The following is a 21,173-nucleotide window of genomic DNA, read 5'->3' on the forward strand; positions in this document are numbered from 1 at the left end:
TCCGTCGCAATATCACAGTCGCAATAAAAATCTCAGATCGCCGCCATTACTAGTATAAAAATAAATAAATAAATAAAAATGCCATAAATCTATCCCTTATTTTATAGACGCTATACATTTTTAGCAAACCAATCAATAAACCCGTATTGCAATTTTTTTTACCAAATATATGTGACACAAAAAACGACGTTTTGAAAAACGACATAAAAAATTGAAGCATGCACAATTTTTTTTTTGTCGTTTTTCAGAAGACATAAAACGATGTTTTCCCCACACACGGTCATTTTAAATGACGTTTTTAAAAACAACGTTTTTTTTCATCACAAAAAACGACCATCTGTACGCGGCATAACATTTATGGGATCTGACATAATAAAAAAAAAACTCACATCCATTCTTCCTACTGTGGGATCTATATATATAAAACTCAACGTGTGTGTGTGTGTGTGTGTGTATGTATGTATGTATGTTCCAGCATCACGTCCAAACGGCTAAAGATATTAACATAAAACTTGGCACACATGTTACTTATATGTCAGCAACAAACATAGGATAGGTGGTTTAACCCTTACCCACCCCCATTTGCCATGGTCGGGGTTTTTCTTTAAAGTCCCATTCAACTCTATGGGAAATACATGTTACTTCATGTTCCAGCATCACGTCCAAACGGCTACAGATATTAATATGAAACTTGGCACACATGTTACTTATATGTCAGCAACAAACATAGGATAGGTGGTTTAACCCTTACCCACCCCCATTTGCCATGGTCGGGGTTTTCCTTTAAAGTCCTATTCAACTCTATGGGAAATACATATATATACATATATATACATAGATATATACATAGATATTTCGATAACACTTGGTCACATGTTACTTATATGTCCACTTAAACTATAGGATAGTTAATTTATCCCTTAACTACCCCCATTTGTGAGGGTCAGGGTTTTTGTTTAAAGTCCCATGCAAATCAATGGGAAATGTATGTTCCCACTGAACTTCTGTATGCCTGGAGATATTTCAATAATACCTGGTACACATATTACTTATATGCCAAATAAAAATATATGACAGTTAAATTAACCCTTACCTACACCCTTATATAAAAGATGGGTATATTTATATTACTATGATTTTCCTCCCCAAAAGGTTAAGATAGGAAGACCGGGCAACGCCAGGTATTCAGCTAGTATAGGCATAAAGAAAGATGGCATCATGGCAAATTCAGCTTGGCAGTAATATTAAAAAATGGCGTTTTATTATTTATTAAAATGGAGCCTTGTGTGGTAAATTCAGCTCACCCTTCAGCTTTAATCCAATGCTAGAGGAAATAAAAGCACTTACTAGAGGATTTAATATGAAATATATATTCATCGAATTTCACATACCCAAACTTCCCTGTCCTGGACACTAGGAGAGTTAAAGTAATGAAAAGATTAGGATTCCTTCCACTATATAATGGTGATAACAATATAATTTTGCTTTCAGTACATTGATGTTTTATTAACCAAACAACATCTCTGCTTTGACTTCCACTTCAACTACAGAAACTAACCACGGCAACCACTTATTTCCACATCCTTGTCACTCTTACACTAAAGAACCCTATACATAGTTTAGGGTTAAACCTCTTTTCTTCAAATTTTAATGTGGCCATGTGTCTTGTTAAACTCCTTTCCGCAAAAAAGTTTTATCCCTATTGTGGAATCACCAGTACGGTATTTGTAAATTCAAATAATATCCCCCTCAAGCATCTCTTCTCCAGAGAGAATAAGTTAAGTGCTCGCAACCTTTCTTCACAACTAATGTCCTCCAGACCCTTTATTAGCTTTATTGCCCTTCTTTGTACTCGCTCAATTTCCAGTATTCATTTATGTAAAATGAATACAAGTTTAACCTTTATCCCCAAAAAGGCAAAACTGCTTAAAAAGTATTAGCTGGAGTTTGGCTTTAAATTTCTTAATATATCGAAAAATGCTAGTGCATTTAACACTGCCCTTCCCCAAGACTGGAAATGTTGCTATCCAAAAGGTGTCTATGTTGCTCCTCCATCCAGACTGTAGATGTTCTAATACAGGAAGGGTGTAACTGGGTGGACCATCAGTTGAAAACAGAAGGGAAAAAAAACGAATGCAGCCAACACATCTAATCATTTTTAAGCTGCAATATATAAAAACTTTTGTTTTAATACTGCTTAAACTGTATTAGTAACTGAATATCAAATTAACAGGAATTACTTTAAAATTGTGAAATCATGTACATTGTTACCATCCTGACCATACATTTATTTTCCACATGCCTTTGAGACTATTGTATTTTAGAAATGCAACAGAGAAATATTTACTAGGGATTTGCTATGAAGAAATTTTAAGGATCACAATCAATAACAAAAAAGTGTTTCTGCAAGTTAGCAACTTTATGTAAATTCTCTAAGGATATCAATATGTGTAAGACAATGATAATTATGGTTGTGAAATTAAGAAGTAAGTCAGATACATAAAAAATGTATAAACTGTTGAATGTTTAACTTCCATTCAGGTATTCACTGAGCATGTATCTGGTAAAGATTAGGGATGAGCTTCGAGTTCGAGTCAAACTCATGTTCGACTCGAACATTGCCTGTTCGCCTGTTTGGCGAACAACGAACAATTAGGGGTGTTCACGGCAAATTCGAAAAGCCGCGGAACAACCTGTTAAAGTCTATGGGAGAAATCTAAAGTGTTAATTTTAAAGGCTAATATGCAATTTATTGTCCTAAAAAGTGTTTGGGGACCTGGGTCCTGTCCCAGGAAACATGTATCAATGCAAAAAAAGTGATAAAAATGGCCGTTTTTTCAGGAGCAGTGAATTTAATAATGCTAAAAGTTAAACAATAAAAGTGTAATATTTCTTTAAATTTCGTACCTAGGGGGGGGGTGTAAAGTCAGCATGTGAAAAAGCACATGTTTCCCGTACATAGAACTGTCCCTGCACAAAGTGTCATTTCTGAAAGAAAAAAAGGCATTTAAAACCGGCTTTGCGGCTCTAATGAATTGTCGGCTCTGGCAATTCAGAGATGATTCATTCATAAAAAATAAAAATAAAAAAGTTGGGGGTCCCCCCAAATTCCATTAACAGGCCCTTCAGGTCTGATATGGATATTAAGGGGAACGCTGCCGTCAATTTAAAAAAAATTACGTGGGGATCCCCCCAAATATCCATACCAGACCCTTATCCGAGCGCGTTAACCTGGCAGGCCGCAGAAAAGAGGGGGGGACAGAGTGCGCCCCCCCTCTCCTGAACCGCACCAGGCCACATGCCCTCAACATGGGGAGGATGTCCCCATGTTGATGGGGACAAGGGCCTCATCCCCACAACCCTTGCCCGGTGGTTGTGGGGGTCTGTGGGCGGGGGGCTTATCAGAATCTGGAAGACCCCTTTAACAAAGGGGACCCCTAGATCCTGCCCCCCCTATGTAAATTGGTAATGGGGTACACTGTACCTCTACCATTTCACGAAGGAAGTGTAAATAGTTAAAAAAAAAACACAGACACCGTAGAAAGAAATCCTTTATTAATTAAAAAAAAAAATCCAGCGATGTGAATCCACTCTCGGCCCGGCCCCCCGCTCCAATGTGGTCTTCTATCCAGCGACGGATGATCTCTCCAGCGACGGGTGATCAGCAGCCCGGTCCAGCGATAAGAAGATCCAGCCGTCCAGAGCGCAGCAGGCAGCTCCTCTCTCCGCTGGACACAGCCCAGCGGAATGACGCGCTGGAGCTGTGACATTTCTTATATAGGGGAAGCGGCCACCCGTCACGTGACCCCGCCCCCTCTGACGCACCCTCGTACGTCACTGGGAAAGCCCGGTCTTTCCCGGTCTTTCCCAGTGACGTCGCTGCCTGTTGCTCTCTGGACGGATGGATCTTCTCATCGCTGGACCAGACCGCTGATCACCCGTCGCTGGAGAGATCATCCGTCGCTGGATAGAAGACAACGTTGGAGCGGGGGGCCGGGCCGAGAGTGGATTCACATCGCTGGATTATTATTTTTTTTATTAATAAAGGATTTTTTCCTACGGTGTCTGTGTGTTTTTTTTAACTATTTACACTTCCTTTGTGAAATGGTTGAGGTACAGTGTATCCCATTACCAATTCACATAGGGGGGGCCAGGATCTGGGGGTCCCCTTTGTTAAAGGGGTCTTCCAGATTCTGATAAGCCCCCCGCCCGCAGACCCCCACAACCACCGGGCAAGGGTTGTGGGGATGAGGCCCTTGTCCCATCAACATGGGGACATCCTCCCCATGTTGAGGGCATGTAGCCTGGTGCGGTTCAGGAGAGTGGGGGCCGCACTCTGTCCCCCCCTCTTTTCTGCGGCCGGCCAGGTTAACGTGCTCGGATAAGGGTCTGGTGTGGATTTTTGGGGGAACTCCATGCCATTTTTTTTTTAATTTGGGGTGGAGTTCTCCTTAAAATCCACACCAGACCTGAACCCCACATAATTTTTTTTTAAATTGATGGCGGGGTTCCCCTTAATATCCATATCAGACCTGAAGGGCCTGTTAATGGAATTTGGGGGGACCCCCAGCTTTTTTATTTTTTATGAATGAATCATCTCTGTAATTGCCAGAGCCAACAATTCATTAGAGCCGCAAAGCCGGTTTTAAATGCCTTTTTTTCTTTCAGAAATGACACTTTGTGCAGGAACAGTTCTACAGTAGGTGTTTGTGATATTGTGCTTTTAGCACGACAGCGTCGCGCTGATACTCGGCGACAGGGTGCCGAGATCTCACCGACATCTCACACTCACTGGAATAGTGACAGCACATCCCAGCAAGCGCGTCATAGAAGCGACGGGAGATCCGACTTGGATTCCCGCCAATTCTACACGTGTGCGGCGTTTGTTATGAATCCTGAGGGGGAAGTCCCCGCCGGATTTTAAATAAAAAAACGGCATGGGTCCCCCCCTCAGGAGCATACCGGGCCCTTAGGTCTGTTATGGGTTGTAAGGAGAGCCCCCCTACGCCGAAAAAAACGGCGTAGGGGGTCCCCCTACAATCCATACCAGACCCGTATCCAAAGCACGCTACCCGGCCAGCCAGGAAGGGAGTGGGGACGAGCGAGCGCCCCCCCCCCCCTCCTGAGCCGTACCAGGCTGCATGCCCTCAACATGGGGGGGTTGGGTGCTCTGGGGCAGGGGGGCGCACTGCGGCCCCCCCACCTCAGAGCACCCTGTCCCCATGTTGATGAGGACAGGGCCCCTTCCCGACAACCCTGGCCGTTGGTTGTCGGGGTATGCGGGCGGGAGGCTTATCGGAATCTGGGAGCCCCCTTTAATAAGGGGGCCCCCAGATACCGGCCCCCCCACCCTAAGTGAATGAGTATGGGGTACATCATACCCCTACCCATTCACCTGCAAGAAAAGTGGTAAAAACACAAATAAACCACACAGTGTATTAAAATATTTTATTTTTCTGCTCCGGAGGCCGCCCCCTGTCTTCTTTATTAGCTCTTTTACCAGGGGGGGCTTCTTCTTTGACGTCTTCGGGTGGGTGGGGGCCGCCGTCTGGTTCTCTTCCACCGCTGGGGGGGGTGGCTTTTAAAAAAGCCCCCACCCCCCCGGCGGGTTTCCTCCGGCGTCTTCGGCGGGGCTCTTCTTCTTCCGCTATCCCGACGGGTCTTCTCCGCTATCCGGGGGGTCTCGCCGCTCTCCGCTGTTGACTCGTCGCACACCGGTTCTTCGTCTCGCAGTCCGGTCCCTTCTTCCGTGCTGTACGTCTTCTTCCGTGCTGTGAGTTCTTCTTCCGCGCTGTGACGTCATGTTCTTCACTTCTCTTCTTCTCCCGATGTTGACTCGCCGGTCCTCCTCGCTGAAATGACGGATGCGCGCCTTGCATCGGACCTATATAGGCCTCACAGTCCCATCATGCTCTGTACCTACCCATGTGATACCTACAGTACCCACGTGGGTAGGTATCACATGGGTAGGTACAGAGCATGATGGGACTGTGAGGCCTATATAGGTCCGATGCAAGGCGCGCATCCGTCATTTCAGCGAGGAGGACCGGCGAGTCAACATCGGGAGAAGAAGAGAAGTGAAGAACATGACGTCACAGCGCGGAAGAAGAACTCACAGCACGGAAGAAGACGTACAGCACGGAAGAAGGGACCGGACTGCGAGACGAAGAACCGGTGTGCGACGAGTCAACAGCGGAGAGCGGCGAGACCCCCCGGATAGCGGAGAAGACCTGTCGGGATAGCGGAAGAAGAAGAGCCCCGCCGAAGATGCCGGAGGAAACCCGCCGGGGGGGTGGGGGCTTTTTTAAAAGCCACCCCCCCCGGCGGTGGAAGAGAACCAGACGGCGGCCCCCACCCACCCGAAGACGTCAAAGAAGAAGCCCCCCCTGGTAAAAGAGCTAATAAAGAAGACAGGGGGCGGCCTCCGGAGCAGAAAAATAAAATATTTTAATACACTGTGTGGTTTATTTGTGTTTTTACCACTTTTCTTGCAGGTGAATGGGTAGGGGTACGATGTACCCCATACTCATTCACTTAGGGTGGGGGGGGCCGGTATCTGGGGGCCCCCTTATTAAAGGGGGCTCCCAGATTCCGATAAGCCTCCCGCCCGCATACCCCGACAACCAACGGCCAGGGTTGTCGGGAAGGGGCCCTGTCCTCATCAACATGGGGACAGGGTGCTCTGAGGTGGGGGGGCCGCAGTGCGCCCCCCTGCCCCAGAGCACCCAACCCCCCCATGTTGAGGGCATGCAGCCTGGTACGGCGCGGGGGGGGGGGGGGGGGCGCTCGCTCGTCCCCACTCCCTTCCTGGCTGGCCGGGTAGCGTGCTTTGGATACGGGTCTGGTATGGATTGTAGGGGGACCCCCTACGCCGTTTTTTTCGGCGTAGGGGGGCTCTCCTTACAACCCATAACAGACCTAAGGGCCCGGTATGCTCCTGAGGGGGGGACCCATGCCGGATTTTTATTTAAAATCCGGCGGGGACTTCCCCCTCAGGATTCATAACAAACGCCGCACACGTGTAGAATTGGCGGGAATCCAAGTCGGATCTCCCGTCGCTTCTATGACGGCTCTGTCTCCATCGCGGCAAGCCAGCTCGGCGCTGGCTCCCGCGATGGGGCTCGTAGGTGCTCAATCTCGCCGAGAAAGAGAGCGAGATTGACACAAAATCGGGTTCACCTACTGTATGTACGGGAAACATGCGCTTTTTCACATGCTGACTTTACACCCCCCCCTAGGTACAAAATTTAAAGTAATATTACACTTTTATTGTTTCACTTTTAGCATTATTAAATTCACTGCTCCTGAAAAAACGTCAGTTTTTAAAACTTTTTTTTGCATTGATACATGTTTCCTGGGACAGAACCCAGGTCCCCAAACACTTTTTAGGACAATAACTTGCATATTAGCCTTTAAAATTAACACTTTAGATTTCAAATGTTCGAGTCCCATAGACTTTAACGGGGTTCTAAAGTTTACACGAACATTTGGTGTGTTCGCAAGTTCTCATACGAACCGAACTGGGGGGTGTTCGGCTCATCCTTAGTAAAGATGGCCCGATGATTGTAAATTTTAAAATATAATGTACAATTTTTACAACAATATTTATGAGAAATCTACAGTATAAAATTGGGGGTTTCTGTTTTTTTGTGCATGAAATATCACACTATATTTAAGCCACAAAAACAGTGTATGTACAGCCAAATATTATTTATTTTGGTTAAATTAGGTAATAGATAAGTCCCTTTCATCCATTGGGGAAATTATCCTTAACTTTCTGTGTTGCCGACACAACAGTAAATTAGAGGATATCTCTCCAAGTAAGAACAGATCAACTTTTAATAGTCGATTGACCCGTTTGAATTTGAAAAAAATATATATGTAGTACGTATTTGCATAATATTTGGTATTTGATATGAATGCAAAAAATTAGTTGCAGTGTTAGTTCATATTTCACCTCCACATACAAATCAAGTTTAATAAGCATGTTGGAAAATCTCAATTTAAATACAAAACATATTTATTTTTTTAGTGTAAGGTTTCAAGGAGTTGCTTTCTATTTGTTTTACCTAATACATTCACTACTGGTTTTCAGTTTTTCCACCTTAATTTTTCTAATTTTGTATGCAGTTCATGTCGAACCTATAATAATAAAAAGTTAAAAGTGGTTAAAAAAAAACTGACAGAAACTTTTAATGACTGGTCGCCTGCAGCTGCAGCTTTTTGATAGCTATTACCTGTGGTGATCGCTGCTGGATGCGTGTGCAAATAGCTGCAGCCACCAGTGACCTGTCATTAAAGTGAGCCGGGTCGGTGCCCCCACCTAGCCATTCAGAGCCACAGCTGCAATCTCTGATTCCTGCTTCTATAATTTGCATATATGATTTAAGTTTTTTGGCACACGTTTATTTTTTTTTTATATTTTCCACTCATACTGCTTAATTTTCAATGCATATCATTATGGGTTTTTGATATGGTTTGACTAATTGTGATGATTAGAATAAGTGCATCATTCACATTCTAATTGATAACTAGAAGGACACATCCAACATATTATGCAAAAACCTTGATCCAGGTTAGGGAGATGCAGACCAAGTATGGGATCTCCCCCAGGACACAGCCCCCCACTGGATACAGAATTCATGTTAGCCAGCTGGAGGTTGGTACTTGGTGTACCTCACACACTAGATCCCCAACAGGTATTAGTAGAGTGTTTTAGTTAGAAAACACTAATTTGTGTGGTGTGCACTGTAACATAACATGGGGCTGTGTGATCATCGTACAGTACTAGAAGAAGGAGCCCCATAAAAATACAGCATTGCCAAAGTTCTCAGATAAATGCAATTCTAGAGTCTAGGAATATATCCACAGAGATCAGAGGTGGGGGCCTCAAGTGAACCATTGGAGATTTCTCCGAAGAGATGCTAACAAGGGAAACACAAATCAAAGTTCTAAATAATCAGTTGGAGATTTATCCAGAACTTTGTTGATAATACAGCAGCAACCACCCTACCCAGGAGTTCTGAGCCAGGAGTGGCCTCCACAATACCGTGCAGTCGTATAGTATTATGGTGGAGTGATTTTCAACGTCCCCCACCTTAAGGTGCATGGAGATAAATGAGAGCTGATATTGTTCAAACCCTCTTACCAGGAGATTAACACAGGTACCAAAGAGAGCCGAAGCATTTGGCAAATCCTCTACATTGGAATCTGTAGTTGACAATTGTTGCATCCATCTCTGTGCTTAGAGCATATTTTATTTCTGTAGCTCATGAGCAGAGTTCTGCCTTAGTAGACAGTGAGTGCAGAAGTGAGTGGCATTCAGAGTCTGCCATGAAGGAGACAGCTGTTGATCGCTGAGAGGAGTCACTCTGCCCAAGAAAGGAGGAGAGGAAGGTGCCAGCCGGTTAGGAGTGGGTATTGGCTGTACTGTACGAGGAGCCTGTGGTGGGGAGGTAGCAGCTTCCTAGGTTCATCTGTGGCTAGTCTCAGTGCTAAGAAAATTGTATAGCTGGCTTAGCCTGTGCCATCTTGCTAGCACTAATGTCTCATTTTTTTAAATAAAGAAAGGCACTGGTGACATACATACCCAATCCTTTGTTTGCAACCTCAGCTGCATTGGAAGATGAATGAACAGGAGCTCTGTACAAAGGCTTCTATGCATTCACAAATTAAACACAGTTTACTATGCTTCAGTTATGAATAAACATAGTGAGTGATTGATACTGATCACTGGGCCGATAAATATTTTCTAGCCCCTTTACTCACTTTCAATCTTGAAAAATCTCCTTGTGTGCTATGTGCGACATGTGCAGCCAACAGAAGGGAGAGAGGAGGGAAGCTGCCAGGGCTGCAGGGGGGAAGGGTACACAGCATGGCAGGCACACAGCAGGGGGGAACACAGTGAGGGCCCTGGCAGCAGGGAGAAAAGTATGTGAAGAAAGTGGTGATTAGTGTGGCGTGGGGGGCAATTACTGGAACTGATGCCCTCCAGCAGGCGGGAGGAGAGAAGCTGGCTTTTAGCTGCTGCAGGGGGACCGATTCCAGTAACCCCCTTCCCCACTGCACTGATCACCCAGTCTGTCCACAGTGGCCCTGCCTATAGGTAAACTTTAGGTGTTACATTTTTGGTCAGACATAAGGTTGGTCCCGATGTTCGAATCAAACGTAAGTTCAACTCAAACATTAGGTGGTTGTTCACGGATAAACTGAACATATGGGGCATTTGCAGGAAATGCGAGCGCCACAGAGTACCCCATAATACACTGTGAGATTGCAGTGTATTGACGGCTGCTAAATGACCAAAGGAGTCCAGATACTCACTGACCTTTTATACACACACACTAATTAAAAGCAAACAGATCACAGGTGAGGATGGTTACCTTTAGTAGCCATTCAAAGGATGTTTTAAAGAAAAAATTGTAGATTCCGCGCTACGGTATGGATATATAGGCTGCTGCCCCCTGGTAAACCTCCCTGAGGAGAAGTATGAGATTAAAATAGTATGGTGTAGGGGTAGTGGCGCTGCCTGTGGGTGGTCACTGAAATTCCAATAACCAATGTGTTAATCCCTATAACCTGTCTAAGGTGAACGTGTGTAGAAAAATTTGTCGGACAACTCTGTTCGGTGGGCTCATATGAAGAGGGCCTCCGGGGTGATCTCAGTAGGTGATCCTATTAATGAACTTCATGGTCCCTCCTATGGACTCTGAATCTATGTCACTTGTTAGTGTATGAAATATCTCCGTGATAAATAGTGGTAGTATAATAATATGTGAGTGTTAGCCCTTGTGCAGCCAGTGCTTGATGTGTTATTGCCTGTGGGCAATTAATTATAAAAGATGTGTATAGATAGATGCAAGAATAGCATTGCATATGAAATATGAAAAAAAAGTATGAAAAATAAAAAATATATACATTATGTGATTCAGTCCAAATATTCAGGTGTGCAACATAGTGAGCATACCAACTCATGTGCAGGAATCCATAATAGACATAAATTCAAATCTCTGTCATAAAAGAAATATGAGATCTCAAAATGACCATATAAATATACCATATGCAAAAACAAAAATGTCCACTGATAAGGATATGTGATATGGCTATTGTAATGACCAACAGTGTAATTTCAACAGCACATCATAATTAATTTATTTGAAGTGACTGGTGAAAAAAGGAGAGAAGGTGAATATCCTATGTCTTGATCTTCAATATGTTTACATCCGTGCTCCCTCCTGCTAGATCCCCACTCACCAGATTGTTGTCCCCAAAAAAGGGGTGTTGTGCCTTACGGTGTCAGGGGAGATCCTCTGTTTGCTTTACAGCTTCCTCCGATAGTTTAATTTTCCCAGCAGGGTTCAGGAGCCACGTTGAGCGTTTTAAAAAATAAAAAGAAGATTCCACATAGTGTAGTACCAAAAAGGATAATGGGCGCTTTATTAAAAATGTATGCCAAAATAAAAATTAACTAAAAAACTTGCTTGCAAGCAAGATTAAAAACAATTCCCAGCGGGAAACAGCACCAGGCTGTTCCCGATAATCACAACGGGTGCGCTCCGCTATGGAGAACGTGTGGTTCGTGCGTTTGCGTTCCACACCTCATCTCACGCAACCTGAAAGTGACGTATAACGTGTGACGCTTCTAGATAAACTGACGCGTTTCGTCCAATAGACTTTCTCAAAGCATGTTATCAGGCCAAAATCACCAGGGTATGTAAACTTTTGATCAGGGTCATTTGGGTAGTTTCTGTTGTCATTGTGATTTAAAAAGAATAAACACAGTTGATTGATAATAAATGGCTTCAGCAAAACACTAACCATGAGTGAAAGAAACGTGTTTGTGTTATAATTCATATTCTCTGAAAAATGGCCAAGTTTAAATGAAATTTTTTCCTTTAGAAATGTAATTTTGCTGCAGCACTGTTCTACACATCACACACATGCACCACTTTACAGGCAGACTAAGGGGACCCCCCAGGCAGGATATTTAAAGAAAAATTTCATTTTTATAGTTTAACTTTAAGCATTATTAAAATCATTGCTCCTGAAAAAAATGGTTGGTCCCCTTACACGTTTTGTGGCAATAACTTGCATATAACCCTTTAAAATTATCACTTTTGATTTTTCATGTTTGTATCCCATAGACTTTGTTAGGGTTCGCATGTTTGCTAGGACCTTTTGACTGTTCGCATGTTCTGGTGCAAACCAAACCGGGGGGTGTTCGGCCCATCCCTAGTCAGACACTTGTTATAGTGTTAATGGCTTGCTTTTGGAAATAAAGTATACGTAATAATCATGTTAGATTTAGAGTTTGGAATTAATAGAACCTAGGTCTCACTGGTAATATGTCCAAAAATGGGTTTTCTTGTCTCATCATTGTATTTGGCTCTACTGAAGATATTTACTTTCCTTCCTGTCCTTATTAACACTCTAACTAAGCAGAAATCTCCCCTAGTGAGGCACAGATAGCAATTTTGAATAGATAATAGATCTAACTATTAGACTATACTATTAACATTTACTATTAAAAGTCGTCATGGAAATTCTATTTAATTCTATAAAAGCAATCTTAACAGAAGCAACAGTTTATTTACGTTTTCTTTTTTTTTTGCTTTAACCACTTAACCCCCGGACCATATTGCTGCCCAAAGACCAGAGTACTTTTTGCGATTCGGGACTGCGTCGTTTTAACAGACAATTGCACGGTCGTGCGACGTGGCTCCCAAACAAAATTGGCGTCCTTTTTTTCCCACAAATAGAGCTTTCTTTTGGTGGTATTTGATCACCTCTGCAGTTTTTAGTTTTTGCGCTATAAACAAAAATAGAGAGACAATTTAAAAAAAAAATTATATTTTTTACATTTTGCTATAATAAATATCCTCCAAAAATATATAAAAAAAAAAATTTTTCCCCAGTTTAGGCCGATACGTTTTTTTCTACATATTTTTCGTAAAAAAAAATCGCAATAAGCGTTTATTGATTGGTTTGCGCAAAAGTTATAGCGTTTACAAAATAGGGGGTATTTTTATGTCATTTTTATTATATTTTTTTTACTAGTAATGGCGGCGATCAGCGATTTTTTTTTTCGGTATTGCGACATTATGGCGGACACTTCGGACATTTTTGACACATTTTTGGGACCATTGGCATTTTTATAGCGATCAGTGCTATAAAAATGCATTGGATTACTATAAAAATGCCACTGGCAGTGAAGGGGTTAACACTAGGGGGCGGGGAAGGGGTTAAGTATGCCTGGGTGTGTTCTTACTGTGGGGGGGGGTGGCCTCACTAGGGGAAACACTGATCCTCGGTTCATACATTGTATAAACCGAAGATCAGCATTTCCCCTGCTGACAGGACCGGGAGCTGTGTGTTTACACACACAGCTCCCGGTCCCCGCTCTGTAACGAGCGATCGCGTGTGCCCGGCGGCAATCGCGCCCGCCGGGCACACGCACGGGAGTCGGGGGCGATCGGGGGCGCGCGCCTCCGGCGGCACGCGCGCGCCCCTAGTGGCGCTTGGGAGAGAGGACTTCATACTACGTGCTCTCGCCCAGCCGAGCCAACTTGCCGACGTATAACGGCGGTGGGCGGTCGACTAGTGGTTAATTGGAAATGTAACAATTAGAAAAAAATTGACTGATTAGTACAATAGTTCAGACCAGCTGCCTTAGCACAGTTTGACATATTTTATGTTAATTGTTTAACATTTTCAATTAGTATCTTTGATTCAACTAAAACCAAGAAAATTTGAACTGTTTATTTCACACTTTGATTGGTTTTAATACTTTAAAGAAGGATTGCCAGCAAAAACATTTTCTGGTGACCTTTGCCCAAGTTTATATTTATTAAAAAAAATCAAAGCATCCCTAAAAAGTCATCCTTCTTAAAGGGGTTGTAAAGGTACAATTTTTTCCCTAAATATCTTCCTTTACCTTAGTGCAGTCCTCCTTCACTTACCTCATCCTTCGATTTTGCTTTTAAATGTCCTTATTTCTTCTGAGAAATCCTCACCTGTTCTTGTGTCTGTAACTACACACAGCAATGCAAGGCTTTTTCCCTGGTGTAGAGAAAGCCTCTTGAGGGGGGAGGGGGCGAGCAGGAGGGTCAGGACACTCTCTACTTTGCAGATAGAGAAAGGAGCTGTGTGTTAGTGGGTGTCCTGACACTCCTGCTCGTCCCCTCCCCCCTCAAGAGGCTTTCTCCACACCAGGGAGAAAGCCTTGCATTACTGTGTGGAGTTACAGACAGAAGAACAGGAAGTGAAGATTTCTCAGAAGAAAAAAGGACATTTAAAAGCAAAATGGAAGGATGAGGTAAGTGAAGGAGGACTGCACTAAGGTAAAGGACAAAAATTCACCATACATATGTGTGCAAAACAGAAAAATGAATATTTTACTATATTAATGAGTACAGAAAGAATACAAAAAAATATATATAATATCTATATATAACATGTGTTATCGTGACAAGTGTCCATGTGTCGATCAAACACCAAATGTCCAAATAAATATGGATGACCGCCAGTGAAGGGACAAAAACCACTGTGTCCAAAGGGAAAAGAAAAAATTCATGCCCTTTGAAAACGTCACCTGTGACAAAACTGGTCAGGGCGGTGCTACGTATCGACGTCACCACGTCCCCACGTGACCCCGGAAACACGGGCGTTCATTTTTTCTAGTCTTGCCGGCTTTTTTTAAATGTATTTTTGTTTTTGTTTTGTCTGCTGTATCGTTTCTCTGTGATACACAATAAACGATTCATTTTTAAAAGAGTTTACGCACATTGCTGCTCTTTATTTTTATCAATCTATACTGCCTACGGATCTGCCTGCTTTGGAGAGAGCGATACCACCGGACCCCTATCGGTAACTCCAGGAATAGTGATGAGGAGACCATGAGGAGTTCAGCGCTCTGGATATCCCGGCTTACCATTCAAACCCTGTAGAGGTTAATCTGCTAAGCTCATATGACCTTGTCATCTGAGGTCCAACTTATCTGGTAAGGGTCCCCCCTTATTATTGTGTGTTGCACACAAGGAAGAATCCATTGCGGTGGTGGTGGACAACTCTCTTTACTCGCTTTACTCTCTTTACTTGTATTCTGCACCCCTATCTTGCTTTTCTTGCAGAATTTGATTTTTTCTTTTTCCTTTGGACACAGTGGTTTTTGTCCCTTCACTAGCGGTCATCCATATTTTTTTGGACATTTGGTGTTTGGTTGACACATGGACATCTGTCACGATAACACATGTTCTTGGGATATTTAAAAAAAAAAAGTGGTATTCTTTCTGTACTCATTAATATAGTAAAATATTTATTTTGCTGTTTTGCACGCATATGTATGGTGATTTTTTTGTCACTAATAGCACCTTCATTTGTATATTTCAATTATCTGGTTTATACACTTTATCAGTTTTTAACCTTTTAGCGCAACTATACTACTCTTATACATTTTGTCACATGATTATCACATGTTTTTGTGTTGCAGCTTATTTATTCAATTTACATTTATCACCTTTGTTACCATTAGCACCGAATTTACCCCCCCCCCTTCCTTCCACTAAGGTAAAGGAAGCTATTTAGGGAAAACAAAATGTACCTTTACAACCCCTTTAAGCTGATCACTGGTGATATCTCTCTTTTCTTTGACCATTTATTTTGTGTTCTCTTTTTCAGGGCCTAACTGTTTCCAGTGGTAATACGCTAGAACATTTCTACACATTTTTTTTTCTTTAGGTATGACAACATAGGGAATCCCCATTGGGGGATTTATTTGTAGTCTAGGAGGTACAAATTCTATTTAGGGATGAGCTTTGGGTTCCGGTTGACCCAAGCCCAAGTCCTTTTAAAGTTCAAGAAGATGGCAAACTACTGCTTTTGGCTCAAAAATGCTAATAAATGCCGAAAAGCAGAGTTTTTTTAAGCTGTTGTCTGCTTTTTTCAGTGTTTTTACAGCTGAAAAATTCCTCTCAAAATCAACTAGTTTTGTTTTTTTCCAGCTGGAAAAAAACCCTGCCAAAAAATGCTGATAACAGCCTATGGGGGCAAATACACTTTGCACTACAAGTGCAAACTACAAGTGCAAAATGCACTTGAAATTGCACTTGGAAGTGCAGTCGCTGTAGATTCGAGGGGGAAAAGCAAGGAACATAAAAAACAGCATTTTACTTGCACATGATTGGATGTTAAACTCAGCAGAGCTTCCCCTCATTTCAGATCTACCCCTCAGATTTACAGCGACTGCACTTCCAAGTGCACTTTCAGTGCTGTTAAATTTGATGTTAAAATCAGAAGAGCTTCCCCTCATTTTAGATCTACCCCTCAGATTTACATTGGCTGCACTTCCAAGTGCACTTTCAAGTTCACTTTGCACTTGTAGTGCAAAGTGGATTTGCCTTTCATAAATAACCCCCTATGTGTGGATGGACACATAGGATAACTTGCTGGGGAGTTTATTAACTGCAGAAAAAAAATATCTGAAGCCAAAAACAGCAGCAGTAAAAATGTCCAGCGTGCATAAGACCTAAAAGTCCAGGTTCCCAAGAGCAGGCCAGTGTGTGTTTGAAGAGATAGGGTATAGTTTGGGAAATCACATAGAAGACAGGGAAAATTAGGTCTTGTGCTGGTGCTCAGTGCTCAATTCTGAAAAAAGTCTCTCTATTTTTGTGTACACTAACAGACACAATCAGAGAGGCTGATTTATTAAAATTCACCAGTGGTGCAGTAGCATGACTGTGAGGAGTGCAAGGAGGAGTATGGCAAGTGAAGACCCCGTGATAAATGTCAAACCCCATGATAAATCCAAAAATGTTTGCATATACTAGTTCAGTGCTTTTACCTTTAAAAATATTCATAAATAATACGATTTGAATGACTTTACACACCAGTAAATTGTAAAATGTTCGTAAATTTCTTTCCATGGGCTCAATTCACCAATACTAAAATACTGCACAAAAAATTGCAGCAAAAAAATGCATGCTCTATTTTCTAAAAACTTTATTAATTCCTTAAAAACAATTGAAAAAACACAAATGTTACTCCACAAAATTGTACTTTAAAAGTACACTATGAGGCAGTCCACATTTATCATAAAAACATGTAGTAAAGGATCCACAGACATAAAATCTATGTAATCTACTGTCCTAGAGACCTGCAGAGTATAATAATCACATAACTTTCAATTCTTGGCAATGCATCTTGTAATATGTAGCAAAGCATCCTCCCTGTATTTACTGTCAATGCGTTTCGCGTCAACCCAGCTTTCTCAGGATGGAACAATTGTTTATTAATCCACTAGATATCAAAATTGTGGACGTCCAAGATCGATGTTATTGACATTTTTAAACTATCGTGATAAAGAGTCTTTGTTGAGGAAGAGCAGAGAGATGGGAAATGTTTTCTTTGAGGGGTCTAAGGTCTCATTTTATCCCGATTTCTCTCCTCTTCTACAAAGGCGGAGGGTGAGTTTCATTGAGGTTAAGCGGAAGATGCAGAAAGTTAATCTCTCATATGCCTTACTATACCCGGCGCGGCTACGGGTGACAGCGCTGGGTAGAACACTCTTTTTTGATACCCCAGAGGGATCGACATTATGGTTCGAGCAGAAGAATGGTCAATTATCAGCAGGGGAGGGGGGGACACATAGATTTGAATTAAGGGGAAGAAGGAGGGGGTTAAGGGGACCAATTTATCGAAGTAGGGGGAGGGGGGGCTTGCACTCAAGAGAAGGGTACTAATGAGACAAGAGTGGCACTCAACGAGAGAGGGTATAAGTGGTGGAGGTGGGGAGAGGTGGGGGGGAGGGAGGGGGAGTGAATGTAGGTATGGGAGGAGTGGAACCGGTTACACAACAAGCCCCTGGGGAATACCTAGGAAGGTGTGGGAAGGGGATGGGAGGAGGGAGGGATGGGAGGAGGGAGGGAGGGGAGGGGGGGTAGGGTTGGGGGGGGGGAGGATTCACTCTAGGGTGATATATCAGGGGGAAGGGAAGGGATTTAACATAGGGAGGGAAAGATATATACACATACAACAAGCACAAATCACGGTAGATAGCAGGAACATACAAATAATAAACCACAGGGGAATAAGTAAGATGTTACAGAACATAAAAGATAAAATACACGTACTACAAGTTCACTAAATTGTTCACTAAATTGAAATTAGAGGAAACAATAGCCTCGCTTTATATTAAGGAAAAAAAGGGAGATCAAGGAGGTATGAGGCCACTATGTGGGGTAAAGTGGGAATTGGTTATGAATTTGTTCTTTCTCTCCCCTTTTTTTTCCTCAGTGTCTATTTCCCACTTTAGATTGTATATGGATCTTTGATTGTAGAAGGTATAAATGTAAGATCTAATGTCGGATAGAATTTTAAGAATAGGATCTTGGAATGTTTGTGGGATGGGTACCCCGGCTAAAAGAGCAGTAGTATTCGATATATTAGATGCACATAAAGTTGGACTAATTTGTTTACAGGAGACTCACTATACAAATGAAATAAAAAAACAGACTCAGAATAGGAAATTTCAATATCAATATCATTCAGTCCACACATCCTGTTCAAGAGGGGTGACGATCCTGGTAAAAAGGGGGGTGGTGTTTACCTGCAAGCGCGCCATTATTGATGATGAGGGGCGCTATGTTTTCCTCCATTGTGTAATAGAGAACAGGGAATATATTCTTGCCAATATATATATATCCCTCCACCATTTAAACTTGAGGTTATGTATAAGTTAATGGATTTTATGCTGGATAAACCCGGGATTCCTGTCATAGCAATGTGGGATTTTAACGAGGTAGTAAACAAGAATATTAAGAAATGTTGTTCGTACAAATTGTACTCCCGCGCTGACCTTGTGATATACAAAATTACAAAAATAATATATACAAATATATATGTATGTAAATTGTGATAATTTCCACACCACCTCTAATGGACGTGTTATTTAAAAAGATACCATGTACTTTTCAAAAATAAAAAAATATAAATATTTAAAAATATAAAAAATATATATATGTGAAGATGGATAAACTCCTAGCCCTTACAAAATCTAGTGCGCCTACGCGCTAATTGATAGAAAATATAAACAATAAAAATAAATATAAATGTGATGAATATGCAAAATACAAAATAGTCCAGTGCAATCATGCAATAATAAAAAACTCTCAAAGCGTGTCTTCAGTTAGTGCCAGAATTAGTGCGTTGCTGCAAACAATTTTCGTGACTTTTCCACCTTAAAGTGTCACCACCACCTCCTATTGCGCTATATTCTCACCAGATTTAGGAAAATAAACTGCATGTAACCATATGGTGTGCGGTTTTCCACTGCTGTTTCCCGACTCTCTGTGCTCCTACTTTCTGTGGATGATTTTTCACTCCCAGAAAGAAAAAAGCTCATATGGTGTAGTACTGTTTGAAAGTTGGTGCGGTGTTGTTTTCAGGGGCCAAGATCGTGTGACCTGGGTGTTATATATATGCGGTACCCCCGCGCCTTGACGCGTTTCGAATTCTATGATCCGTCTTCAGAAAGCTGCCGGTGTACCCCTCGCTTGTCTCTTTATACCCTAGAATGCTTAATAATGCCTAATTGTTTGATCGTTCGTGACCGGAAGTGACGTCGTTGAAACCCGGAACTCCCGATATCGCCATTTTGAAAGTGGTATATTACTGTTCTCAATCTAGGCTGTAATATTCGCGGTCGGAAATGATGTCACCGGCGCCGGAAATGCTGTTTCCACCATTTTGCTAAAGGCAAGCTATGCCCCTGGTGCTCAAAACGCCGGATGTGACTTCCGGTTCCGGCGCCGTATGTAGGGGAAGCAAGCTCCGGAGGCTCCGCACCCACCGCTCGGATATTCAGCATATAAAACCCCAACATAGCCCTGGATTGCGGCGACCTGCATCCCTGCTCACTCTACGGGCCTCAGTGGATGGAACGATACCTCACACAAGCCCGAGCGTCACGGGGCTCTGGCACAACTGAACCAGCCGTGGAGAGCACGGCCCTGGGCAACATGGCCGCTGCAGAGAACGCACGTGGCGCTCCTTCACTGCAAGGTAATCATCAGCCAGGCTTATCCAGCAACCTGCCGGACAGCGGAATCCACCCAGAGGGAATGGACACTTCACTCCCTGCTCTATCTGACCAAGCCAGCACGCACGAACGAATCGCTAAAGCTGTGGCGGCGCTGCTTTCACCTACCATCACAGCGGCGGTCGACAGGGCGGTCGCAGAGGGCATACAGCAGCTCCGGAAGGAGATAGGCGAACACTCTGCGAGGCTGGAAATGGTGGAACACCGGGTGTCCTCGATAGAAGAAGACCAACACTCCATGGAGACCGTCCTGGAGCAAATTTACACAAGACCAGCAGCACCACCATGATCGCATGGAGGACCTCGAGAATCGCTCCAGGAGAAATAATTTGCGCATAATCGGCCTTCCTGAATCCCAAAAACAGAGTTCTTTGATGGATATCTGCTCGGCGGCTCTACCGCAGATTCTAGGCCTTAACCATAGATGTGTTGTGGAGAGAGCACATCGCATCGGCGCTCAGTCCGAGGATCATACCCGCCCCAGGCCTGTTATTGCCAGATACTTAAATTACGCTGACCGCGCGGATCTGCTACAGGCCTTCCGTAAGTCCCGCTCGATAGAGTTTGAGGGCCACAAGATTTTATTATTTGCTGATTATTCGGCGGAAGTGTCACGCAAACGAAAAGACTTCCAGTCTATCTGTGCTGAACTTTATAAGAACGGGGTCCGCTTCACGCTGGCCTACCCGGCTGTTCTGCGCCTGCAAGCTCCAGATGGAAAACAGCATACATTTCAGTCCGCAGAGAAAGCCAGAGCATTTCTTCACTCTTTATCTACCGAGCGTGAACCCACAGCCACATATGCAGATCGAGTGAAACAAGGCCCTAGAGATCAGAGGAGCCCACGCAAAGAACCTCCGAAGCGCCTCAAACAAACACAGCCATCCGACCATCAGGAATCTGGTTGATGCTTTTCTACTCCTGCCTTGATCCCAGTGATACCTTTCAACCGCCTTGTTACTGTGCACTCTCCCCAGGAGCCGTAGCCATTAGAGCTCTAGGGCTACTCTATTGTGCACCAACACCCATAGGTGTATGTCAAGGGAGTTTCAATCTATACGGAGTAGTGTGGGGATTACAT

This window comes from Rana temporaria, chromosome 2 (genome assembly GCF_905171775.1).
Source record: "Rana temporaria chromosome 2, aRanTem1.1, whole genome shotgun sequence".
NCBI lineage: Eukaryota > Metazoa > Chordata > Amphibia > Anura > Ranidae > Rana > Rana temporaria.